The sequence below is a fragment of the Papaver somniferum genome, chromosome 2 (genome assembly GCF_003573695.1).
Source record: "Papaver somniferum cultivar HN1 chromosome 2, ASM357369v1, whole genome shotgun sequence".
Lineage (NCBI taxonomy): Eukaryota > Viridiplantae > Streptophyta > Magnoliopsida > Ranunculales > Papaveraceae > Papaver > Papaver somniferum.
Window position 1 is genome coordinate 213,748,444 of NC_039359.1, and position 12,783 is coordinate 213,761,226.

Genomic DNA, 12,783 nt, shown 5'->3' on the forward strand with positions numbered 1-12,783 from the left:
ATCTTTTCCAACACCATCCTGATCAGTTCTTCAGGAGACAAAATTAACAAACATCGGAGTCTATCGGAATTATTCGAGCATATCACTTTCTCTATATCACTTTCTCTTTATAGAGGCATCTAAGTTCTATGGTGAACATCACATACAATGGTTTGAAGTACCATTGATCAAACAAAATGGGTAGTAAAATGACACTTAATTCCTTGTCATATTATATATAGTCAATTTCTCATTATTACATGTGTATAGCATCTGGGGATGTGTACTGAAAGTACGTGTTAGGTAGATCCTGCTTATTATATGAAACTTGTCAATGATTCTCCCTTGAGTCCCGCCTAACTGCATGTTTCCCATGTCAGATGTACGCCTTCCAAAATTGGTTGCAACAGGAATATTACATTTGTCTGACGAGACAGATGAGCTTGATACTGCTCTTAGATATGATATTAGAGCATCAAATTAGATCTAACTGCTCTATTTTTATTAATCAACTCATTCACCAATCTTAGTATCATCTATTTTTTCTCAATCTGTTCATCAGAAAGAAAGATGGATATACCGGATGCAATAGATGATTCCATAGCTGTTGCAGAAAACAGTAATATTGCCAACTGCAGTGATACGATTGATGAACATTACCATGATAAGAAGAACAAGGAAGCACTTCAATTCATTGAATAAATTACAATTAATGCCGATGAAGTTCAAAATGAAGCTCTCGCAGAAATCTTATCTTGTAATGCTCAAGTCGACTGCTTACAAAGACATGGTTTAAACGGACAAACAGATCGTAAGACATTTAAGAGAATCATGCCCGTGGTTACATATGAAGATCTAAAACCTGACATTGATCTGCTCATCGCTAAAGGTAATAGTATTTCATCTACTCTCTGCAAATCGCCTATTTCTCATTTTTTCCGTAGCACGAGAACTTGATCTGGAATGAGTAAATTAATACCATCAACAGAAGAACAAGCTGAGAAATCACGGCAATTCTGCTCCCTCTTAATTCCGGTCTTAAATCAGCATATTCCTGGTTTAAACAAAGGAAAGGCGATGCAGATTATTTTTGTAAGTCCATGTACTGAAACACCAGGAGGAATAATATCATCTTTAGTATCTACCAGCGTAGCCAAAACCTCCAGAAATTTGTCTAGTAATATTAATTACACCAGCCCAATAGAAACCATTTTATATGAGGATACTCATCAAAGTCTATATTCTCAATTACTTTGTGGCCTCTATCAAAACAAACAAGTTCTTCGCCTAGGATTCTCTTTCGCTTCGGGTTTTATGGTAGCCGTTAAGTGTTTACAGCAACATTGGACCCTTCTATGTGATGATATCCGACATGGAACTATAGCAGAAGACCACCCTAAAATCACTGACCCATCGGTGAGAAAAGCGGTCATGAAAATACTAGTCAAGACAAACCCCAAACTTGTTGATTTCATCGAGAATGAGTGCAAGAGAGATTCATCATGGGAAGGCATAGTGTCTAGGTTATGGCCTAATGCTAAGTGCATCGTCACCATCATTACTGGGACAATGTCTCATCACATCGATAACATTGATTTTTATAGTAATGGTCTTCCCATTGTTAGCCATATGTACGCATGTTCAGAATGCTTCTTAGGTATAAACCTTGACCCTCTAACTAAGCCACCTGAAGTTTCTTACACCCTTATCCCTACAATGGCATATTTTGAGTTCTTGCCGATACTCGGGGAAGATGATAATCAAAAGGACAACTGCAACCAGGAGAAAAAACAACATCATCCAGAACTGGTTGATCTCGTCAAGGTTGAGCTTGGACGAGAATATGAGCTTGTTGTCACCAATTATGCATGTAACTTGATTATATTCAAGAATTTTGATTATACACTATTTCGTCAAGTACGTGCTGATCTTACGCTTATGTATTATGCAAGGACTTTATCGGTATAGAGTTGGAGACGTGCTACGAGTTGCTGGGTTCATGAACAATGCTCCTCAGTTCAATTTCATGCGGAGAAGAAATGTAGTTCTAAGCATTTATATGGACAAGACAAACGAAACTGAGCTTCAAAATCCAGTGAAAAAAGCAGTTCACCATCTTATGATTATGTCTAATGTCTCTCTTGTTGAATACACTAGTTTTGCTGATACATCAACTTTTCCAGGCCACTATGTGCTCTATTGGGAACTTCAGGGAAAAAATAACAATGCCGTAATTCCTCAGAAAGTGCTTGAGGAATGTTGTCTGGTAATGGAAGAATTCCTCGGTTATGAGTATCGTTATATGCGCACTAACAAGAAATTAATTGGACCCTTAGAGATAAAGATTGTAGAGACAGAAACGTTTTGTAAGCTGATGGATCATGCAATCAACCAAGTTTCATCAGTTGCACAGTACAAGACTCCTCGATGCATGAAACCTGGTTCCATGATCGAAATCCTAAACTCTATGGTTCTTTCAAGCTTTTTCAGTCCAAGGTGCCCACATCTATGAATCCATGCTGTTTTGTAATAAAAAATAAATGCTTATATTTCTGCTTTAGAACATGTTAAATTTAGTCGTATCTTTTGTTGTAGTTGTCGTCCTGTATGAAAATGTCATTTCTTCCATTTCGATCAGTGTTTCTAAGTTTGAAGCATCAGCCTTTGTTGTAAATTAGCGTTCAGTCAAGTTTAAACTTTTAGGGTTTCTTTTTTATCAATAAATTAAACTTTTATAGAAAGAGGGTTAAAGACTCAAAGTACGTACATGATATATGAACTCTAACAAAGATTGACTAAAACCAAAAAGGGAAGCAGAAAGCAGCAACCCCGAAACACTTCCAACACCTTCATCTAGCTGCCTCAAGGTGGTTGGAATAAAACTTCTTTCCAACTGATAGCAAATTGATTTAAGGAAATACACCATGAAACATGCCTCTATTATGTAACTAACTTGATAAATAACTTGAATGTGAAACTTCGCTTTCCCTTTTGAGAATTGAAAGGTGGACAATCTAGTCATAGTACGTTAGCTTATAAGGCTGACATATTAATTCTTTCTGGAAATGCAAAATGGAAAATTATTGCACAGATGAATAGAATGTGATTGTTCATTCCGGAGTTCCGTATGTAAGGTTGATCGTTTTTTCTATTTGGTTCTATTCCCAAAACTCGAAATGGTTACGAACCGAGTATTAATACAAGATTATCCTTTCAAATTGCATCCATGAAGTGCATGAGTTTCATATAGGATCACAAAGTCACAAGACATTAGTGGCCAACGATTGTGATGAGATTCAGATCTTTTAATTTCCTTATCTATATATGCGCTTATAAAAGGTGTGTCGCACACCAGTTTTTCTTCATCAATTTTAGTTATTAATTATAAACTTATACAGAAATCACTATCTAGTTTGTATGATTAGATCAAAATTTATGGAACTATGAGATATCGGAGTAAACTGAATAAGAATGAGAAGTACAACTTTGGGCGTTATAACTTGTCCAAGAGGAGTTTCATTATTTCAGATTCAGAGATGCTTTAAAAGTTTGAAAATGAGTATTTATTCATAAAAATGTCCCAATAATTGGTATTTCTCACCCTCCCGAGTCCCAACAACTTTGAACCTTAGCCATGACACAAATGACGGCAAAATAACTTTAAAAAAGACTTTTGCGCTAAAATCCATCTCTGATTATTTGAAGCCTAATTATTAATGTTTTAAACAATTTTTGACTTGCCTATTTTACAAGAATATGCATGGGCATGACTCCCAATTTAGGCTTTCTACCATTGGGCGTGAAACCGTATAGACCACTTGATCATACAATATCTCCAGAATGCGATGATGTATAAAAATAAGAGTATTATTAGAGATCATTGATTTCCACGACCATTGGATATTGGTGATTATTGTTATTGTGTGTGTTTGTACCATTTAAAATGGTGCAGTGCATGCCACACAAGTTATCCATTCGCCTAGCTGCGGGAGCCTATTTGGTTTATGATGGAGTCCCATGATTTATTATAGAAACCAGGTTGGTTTATTAAAGAAACTCATGGCTTATTATAAAAGTCTGATTGATTTATTTTTGAAGCCCAGCCGGTTTATTAAGGAAGAATGATTTTTTAGGGACCATGGTTTTTTTGAGGGGACCATGATTTTACTAGGCCACCTTCCCTATAGTGATAAGGGGTGTCCTAAAACGTTGAAATGACTAACCTACCCTTAACCTAATTTAGTTTAAAACCAACCTAATAACCACATATATATATATATAACCACCACCTCCTCCCACCACCACCGCCCACCACCGCCGATTACCACCACCATCCCCTCCGATTTTCACCACCACCAACCACCGATTACCACCACCACCGCCCACCACCGCTGATTACCACCACCACCACCTCCGATTATCACCACCACCAACCACCGATTACCACCACCACCTCCTCCCACCACCACCACCACCTCCTATTTAAGAAATGTAACAACATCAATGCAATCACAATTAAGTTCTGTTACATGATAATTTTATCGAGTATAAAAGACGCCAGTCGCAGCCTGATTCTGCCATGGGACCACTCCGGAGGTATTTTCCAACAAACCCTTCACTTTAATTTGATTTTGATTGCTTCAATCGAATAGAAATCATCAAAATAGGGTTTTAGTAGGAGTTACAGAGCCATGTTCGGTTAGGCCGATTTCCAAAAAAACCCTAGTTTACTAAACGAACTTCTTGAAAATGAAGAACACGAAGAATAGTTCGGTTCTATTGGATTTAAAACTAAATCACCGAACTCTCTGTTTGGTTGTTTCGCAAAAAAATTTAAAACTACAAAGTAACCGAACTCCACCCTTAGAACCGAAAAAAAACAAATCCAGTCTAACCGAACTGTGTTGTTGTGGCCACTATCTTGAGTTCCAAAATAACCGAACTTAGCCAATAGAGTTAGGTTTTTTCGCAAAAAATTTTAAAACTACAAAGTAGCCGAACTTAGCCAATAGAGTTCGGTTGATTCGCAAAAAATACTTTTAACCGCACTTCTTGTATTAGAACAACAGAAGTCCATAAGTTCGGTTCCTTCGCAAAATAAGGATATCACCGAACTTTAATTTACGAAAATAATGAGAAGTCCACAAGTTCGGTTCCTTCGCAAAAATGTTAAGTTTTCTTTGTAAACGAACTCTACCTTTGAAACTTCGTAACCGAACTCTACCTAATTCGCCAAGAAATAAATTTCGTAGTAAATGAACGTTTACCTAATTGCATATATGCATATATAAGCCCAGTTCAGTTGATTCGCAAAATATGTTGAAGTTTGCGAACCAACCGAACTTCTAACACTAGGTTACTTTTAACCTGCAGTTCGGTTGGGAAATTGGTTGCGTTGAAGTTTGCGAACTAACCGAACACACAAGATGTACCAAAATAAATTGTTAAGTTCAAAGTTCGGTTACCTACCATTTTATCCTACGTAACCGAACATTATACTGTACGAACAAAACCTCCATTAACGAGCGAGTTCGGTAACCTGCATGTTTGGAAAACGTAACCGAACTACACTTTTACGTGTGTTCGGTTATATATTCTTGACATATGGTAACCGAACTGACCCAAATCTACATAAATTTTTTCATTTTTTTTGAAAGTTTGGAGCAATTCAACCAACATTATCTAAGTTTGGAGCACACCTGGGTACCCAAATACCCTTCCACCGGTTGTGGTTGGTAAAATCCATCGTTTTTCATGTTTTCCTTCTTCATCTTCTCTAACTTTACTCTCTCAATAATTCTACTTCTTTAAAAAAAAACCATCTGATTTTTTAATCTCACTAATTATCTTTAACTTAATCATCTCACTAATCATTACACTAACTATTATCAACACTAACTAATCATCACCCAAAATTAATCAGGAGAGTAATTTAGATATTAATATAAATATCCAGATAAGGGATGACCTAGATTTACTTCTAATGTCTTTACCCAAAATAAAACCATGATCCCCCAAAAAAACCATGGTCCCCAAAAAATCGTTCTTAAAGAAACCTAGTTGGTTTATTAAGGAAACACATGGTTTATTTTTGAAGCCCAGTCTGTTCATTTAAGAAACCCGGTTGATTTATTAAAGAAACTCTTGCTTTATTATTGAAATCCAGTCGGTTTATATTAAACAAGACCAGTTGTTTATTAATGAAACATGTGGCTTATTATTGAAGCCCATTCGGTTTATTAAAGAAACCCACGACTTATTATTGAAACCCAATTGGATTATTTTGGAAGCCCAGTCGGTGTTGGTTTATTAAAGAAACCCTATTTGGCTTATTATTGAAGCTCAAAGACTTATTTTGGAAGTCACTTGGAGATAGACACGAATCTTGAAAGATATGAAAAGATCTTCCGAGATAGACACAAATTTTGGAAGATAGGTATGGATTTTCCAAGATTATTGTGAATCTTTCAAAATAGATACAAATGTTGTAGGGATTGACCCAAATAGAGGGAAGATATACAATTTTCGGGATGCTTTTATCACTCCTCCGCGGCCAAGTTAATAATTCGACAAATTATTCGCGAACGTTTTCAAACTGATCGAGTTCGAATCATATTTTCGAACTATCACTGGACCTTAATAAAGGGAATTGATCTCATGACCCTTAGTTTGCCAAATAAGATTGTAACCATTGAGTTATTGAGCTATTTTGCTTGTTCTTATATATTTTTAATGTATTATCTATATAACACATAAAACTTAGTTTAAATCATATTTCTGATTCAATCTCCCAAAACACCTACAAAAACATAAAATACAAAAATAAATACAAAAAAGGGTACCAATAAAATTGATAATTGATATCAAATCAGACACATAAATCTGTCTATCAATAAGGATCATGTTTTTCCTTAAATTATAAATGAAATGATACATTAGAGCAACCACAGTGGGAGAGTATAACCAAATATTAGGTCAAAAAACGAGACACATCGGACGAACTATCGATTAAAATCCGGACCAAAGACCAAATCCCAGACTATATTTGGTCCAAGACCAAGACCAAAACCAAGTATAGTCGAGCGAACGTATAGTTAATGCCCCACCACCAGGCGGTAGTGAATGCCCCACACCAGGCGTGCATAAAGTCCCCGCCCCACACCAGGCGTACTTTATACCTCCGCCCCAATGTTTTTTTTTTCTTTTGGGAGGGGCGGGGTTTATACCTCCGCCCCACTCTTTTTTTTTTTAAACTTTATATATATGGGGAGGGCTTTATACCTCCGCCCCAATTTTTTTTTTTTTTTAGTTTTCTGGAATCTGATCGGGCGAACGTATAGTTTACGCCCCACACCAGGTGAACGTATAATGCACGCTCGACGAAATTTAGTCTTCTACCCGTAGTGTCACACACCAGACTAAACTCAAATTTGGTCATTTTATTTGGTCTTTGATCTTTGGTTATACACGCACCATTACAGTTGCTCTTACAACTAATATTTTCCAAACCAAACCGAAAACGTTCTCAACCAATATCATGTTTTCTAAAATCAAAGGAAAACAAATGTTATGTGTGGGAGCAAAAGAGATTTTTCCATTATGTTTCATGGATGACCGCATAGTCTGATGCAATGCCCTTGGATATATTCAAAATGACCACAAATTGGTTTTTCATCTAACAGAATGGTCATTGAATCACAACTAGAAAAGCTCAAGTATTTGCAATGTTAATATCTAACTGTCGTGAAAAACCACGAATGTCAGATGTTTTTATGAATGAGAAAAAAGATGGAAGGTAGTAGGATCGTGGAAAAACTTGAAACTTAAATCCAGGTTGAAGAAGTCACAGCACGACCATCGCAGAGAAGCAGCATTGGGGAAAAACTTGAAACTTAAATCCAGGTTGAAGAAGCCACAACATGACCACTACGAAGAAGTAGAGTTTACAGAACAAATGATTAGCCTATGCTCAAGTCGATTGCAAATATTTTATGCATTTGCAAATTTCTACAGAAGAAGACACATATGGAGAACACTTTTGAAAATATCCAACATGTTTAATGTTGGAGTGAACCAATCCACTTCTCACCAAAGACATGTTTATGAAGAATACAAAATAATGCTTCCCTAATTTATGTTATCATGCTTTTTCCATATCAACTTTGCACAAAATTCCAGCAATTTTGGATTTCAATCTACTATCCACACACTCATTGGCTATTAGAACACCATCCAAAATTTGCCTATCATGAACAAAGGCTCCTTGGAAGTCAGATATAAGGGAAGGCATAATGGTCTTCAATCTTTCATCCAGTATCTTTGAGATTATCTTATATTCAATCCCAATTAGACTTAGAGGTCTAAAATCTTTGGGAGTACAAGTGTCTTCCTTCTTGGGAATTAGACTTCGATGAAAATTATGAAGATATCTAACTGAGGGTGGACATCTATACTTCTTCGATTATTTATTTTCGTTATTTAGTGGTGAGGCAGTGGGGATAATTTCTTTGGGGTAGACTTCTTTATTATTTTGTTTTGTTAGTCCGACATTATTTAAGGATGGATTATATTGTTGAACAACATAATTTATTTTTGTTAAACAATAAGATTCCCTTATGCATATTCAATTATAACAGAACTTTGTTTCCGAGTTTTCTGTGAACTACGCACCCCTTCGCAGGAAATCGACGACGTGTTTTCTATTCATCGGCTGGGGTTAATATGGAAAATAGGGTTTTTGCACAACACTATTTTAATGCTTTTGTAGAAAATACAAATGAATATTATCCTCCGGATAAATAACGGCTAAAAATAGAAGCCGAAAAGGGTTTGTTGCGAGAACAATCAACAACCTAAATGTTAGTCAAAAGGGCCAAGGCACCAAAAAAAGACGTCTCGGCTAATAAGTTATCCTTTGACTGAAGATTTAATCTAACCTTTGACTGTTTTAATCACTGTGAACCTTTTGTTTGCCATACCTTGTCTCAATTTATCCTGTAAGTTATCCTTTTAAATCATGAAACCTTGATCCTGACATCATCCTTCGTAACCAACTTGGTCCCTCTTTTCTGGTTTTGCGTTTTTGTGTAGGTTGCAATTCCTTGTTTTTGCATCTGTTTTGGGTAGTGAAGCCCCTTGTTAACCAGCTAGTCTTCCTATTTGTTTTGGTATCTAAATGTTGTAAGGCAAGTTTTCAAACCACCAACTCAAAGTTCTAGTGTGGTAGTGTTGGTAGTGTCATTTTTTGTTTTCTTCTCCTTGCCTGTGTTTCTATAGTCTGTATTTTCAAAAAATATTGGTGCGCTCCTTGTGGTCTGGTTTTATAACTCAGATTTGTCTGCCAAGTTTTTGTGGGTGTCACATAGTAATTAGTATTCCTTTCCAGGGATCCTTTGTTGGTTTCTGTTCAAGAGGAATTGGGTCGTTCTGAAAGTTTTTCATGTTAGGGGGTTCTTTCCAATTGAATCTCTGAGTTTTTCTTTAAACTTTAATATTTTCATCTTAAGAAAAATACCATATTCGGGTTAGTTTCTTCAGCTTCATATCAATTCCCCACCTAAATTCAGGACACCCAGAAATTTTTTCAACTCACTTCAAAATTAGACTGGTAGTATTCGACTACAGTTTCAAATTTATCCTTATACAAACCGAATTTTTAACTGCCAACCTTGGTGCAAGTATGGTGAATCCTAAGGTTATTTCATCTAGCAGCAGGCTCTTCTTCTCCTCATGATGGAAACAAAAATATTTCAAGCTACTACTTCATCTTGTATCACAACAACAAGCACAACTCGTACCTTGTATGCGTATGGGCCGATGAACTCAACACCTCTATTCGTCAGTTTTTAGTTTTAGTCTATTTCATTGTATTTCATCTTTTCAGCAAGTTGTTTCCATAGTCTGTAATACTATCTCTTAGTTTAGTTACCTATAGTTTTTTGATAGCAGTATCTAGTTGAGTCTAATAGTATTTTTATTTCGGTATTTTAGTACTCTTGTAATAACACTATTAACACTACTCTTTCAAGGACCAAGATTACCTCAAGAAGCAATCAGGGCTAAAAACTCAATTTGAAGTTATGAATCAAGCCGAAAAACAAAGGAGCAGACAGATACCACTAGGAGCAGCAACAAGATACGAAGACCTGATTAGCAACTTCGATCAACTGCATCGAACACCCCTACCTCCATATAAATTCTTGCGGGCATTGCCATGTCCATCAAAAATACAACTTTTCTTGTGGAAAGCATTGACCGAAGGTCTTTCGACCTCCGACACCAACATCCCCCATCGATGCAACTCCTGTTCGAAGACGACTAATCTTGACCAATATCATGTTGATAAAGATTCAAGGCTTGCCAATCTAATTGTAATTGATGAATCTTGGGGAATTCACTATCCTTGTGTATTAATTCACTAGTAATTTAATAAATTTCATTCTTCAAAAAAAATAAAATAAAAAAGTGCTTATGTGGGTCAGACCACCTAATCCGGACAGAGCATCAAAGATGGTGGAAGACGTGGGCAATCCTCCTCCACAATATTTTCGTGCTTGTACTCTTATCGCAAACTAGGGTTTTGATCACTAAGCTGGTTGAAGATTGAGATTTCAAGTACCCTTTCGAGCAGTTTTTTCATTTTCTACAGAGTTCAAGTTCCACTCCCGAAATCAGAAGATTGAAGATTGAGATTTGGGTGCAACTGGTTGGTCTCAATCCACAGCTGCAAAGAGGTGGTGTTGGCTGAATTTGTAACGGTGGGATTCTTCTGAAATTGGATTTAATTGAAGATTTTGAGGAGTTCGATTTGCTGAAGTAAGTGGACTGGTTTGAAGCTGAGAACCAGAGAGAAAGGAGGAGATTCAAGAGTTGTTATTGCTGGTATGAAAAGGGAAACGAAGAGGGAAGTGAATGTACAATGGATTCAGGGGTTTCTGAGATTGGGACTAATTCGAGGGATTCTAGATAGAATGCAAAGGTAAGATGGTGAATTAATCAAATGGGTTTGTCTGCATATGTTATTGTTTTGATTGGTGATGGATTTCATCTACCACCAAGAACAGATTTGGGTGTTTTATGTGGATTGAAATACGATCAATGTGCAAGTTGTTGATGCTGGTTTGTGGTTAATTCTCAGTTAGTTGTTGTTTGGAATTGAGATTAATTGTTGGCTGTGTAATGGAGCTAAGAGGCTGAGAAGGGTTTTTACCCAGGCAATTTTGGTTGTGATTGATTGATGGCTGTAGCAGTGGAGTGGTTACCTTAGTCTCGGTTGAAGGTTAGTCAGTAGCAAGTTCAGTGATTCAAACTTGTAATGGAGGTTTGGGTATCAAACGCGATAGAGTTGAGGTTATTGATGTGGCTGGTAGTCGTGAATGATGTGCGGGGTCTCGGTTGGTGGGTTGCTGCTCGGAGTTTTGGTATACAAGATGCCTGCGAAGTGGAGAAAGAGCTGTAGTCGAGACGGAAAATGCTGGTAGTAGGCAGTCGGAGAAAGCTGCTGTCGTCAAACCGAGATGGAGAGGGTATCTGCATGAGATGCAACTGATGGGGTGTGGTAGTTCCAACAACAGATTTAGGTGTCGTTGGCTAGTCGAGAAACAACAGCAATGGATTCAAGGTTCCGATTGTTCTTAATGGCTGAAATAACAGGCAAAGGTGGTTATCGATGGATGGAAGTTTGTGGCTCGATGGTGTACTCGATATTGATTGTATATGGGGTTTTATCTTGCAGTCCAGATTGGGTTTAATCGTATATTCAGTGGGGGTCTGTTAGCTTGAGATTTGGGGTGCTTGTGATGCTTTTGGTCCGATAATAATCTGGTGTTTTGTGGTTAAATGATTTGAGTCAATGGGTTCTGTTTAATAATGTTTGAGTCGAAGCAGTAGATTGCAGTGGTGAACGAATGGGTGTTCGTCGAGATGGCGCTACTGATATTTTTACTGGCAAGGAACGTGTTGCCAATGGAGCTCAGTTGGCTGAGATGGACATGTAGTTGGCTGAGATGGCAGCGAGGCAAGGAGCTGGTCGACTGGTGGATGTATGGAACCTTAAGAATCGGCAGCAGCAAGGATAGGTGATGATTTTATGGGTTTCGAGATGGATATGTTGGCTGGTAAGTTTAGTACGAAGAGAGGGCTCGGACAAGAGATGTAATTTTATCATGGGAGAAAAGGGTATAAATGGCTCAGGGATAAAAGTGTATCTTGGATTTCCAGTAAAACACCCTCCGGTTGGAAATGAGAGACTCTCAGGCTTGAATCAAAATGTAACCACGGAAAGTTGAAGAATCTGGTGAGCCCTTATCCTGTGAAATGAGACAAGTAGCTGTAGTGGAGGAGGATGTGGTGAGCCCTTATCAGATTGGGGGACATGGTAAATATGAGGAGCCAGAGATAGTGATTTAAAACAAACAGGTAAAATGTTTCCTCTTTCTTCCCTCTCTTTGTTAGAAATAGCCAACCGGGGACCCACCATCACTTAATTCCTTCCCTCTTGTTCTTCCCTATCTTCCCAAAAATGGAAGAGCTCAAAGGAATAATGCAGCATTTTTTCTTCATACAATCAATGCCCCCATTAATTATCCTAGCTACTCCCTCCTTTTTGTTTTATATGTCTTTGTTACAACTCATCAGATCTGAAGAAAAAACTGATTGAAGGAGAAGACCAGACTAATAATTCTTATACCAGAAAAGTAGACATGTAGGTTTTGTGTTGTTATCCAAGTAGTATGAGTGTGTTTAATTTCTCTTTTGATTCAATTTTTGTGATTAATTTCTCTTTTGATTCAATTTTTGCAGGGA

The 12,783-nt window shown here is 37.2% G+C and overlaps 1 pseudogene; it reads left to right on the forward strand.

Moving 5' to 3' along the window:
* The first annotated feature begins 549 nt into the window (after positions 1 to 549).
* LOC113352805 lies at positions 550 to 2,491 on the forward strand (annotated as a pseudogene).
* Positions 2,492 to 12,783: the final 10,292 nt, after the last annotated feature.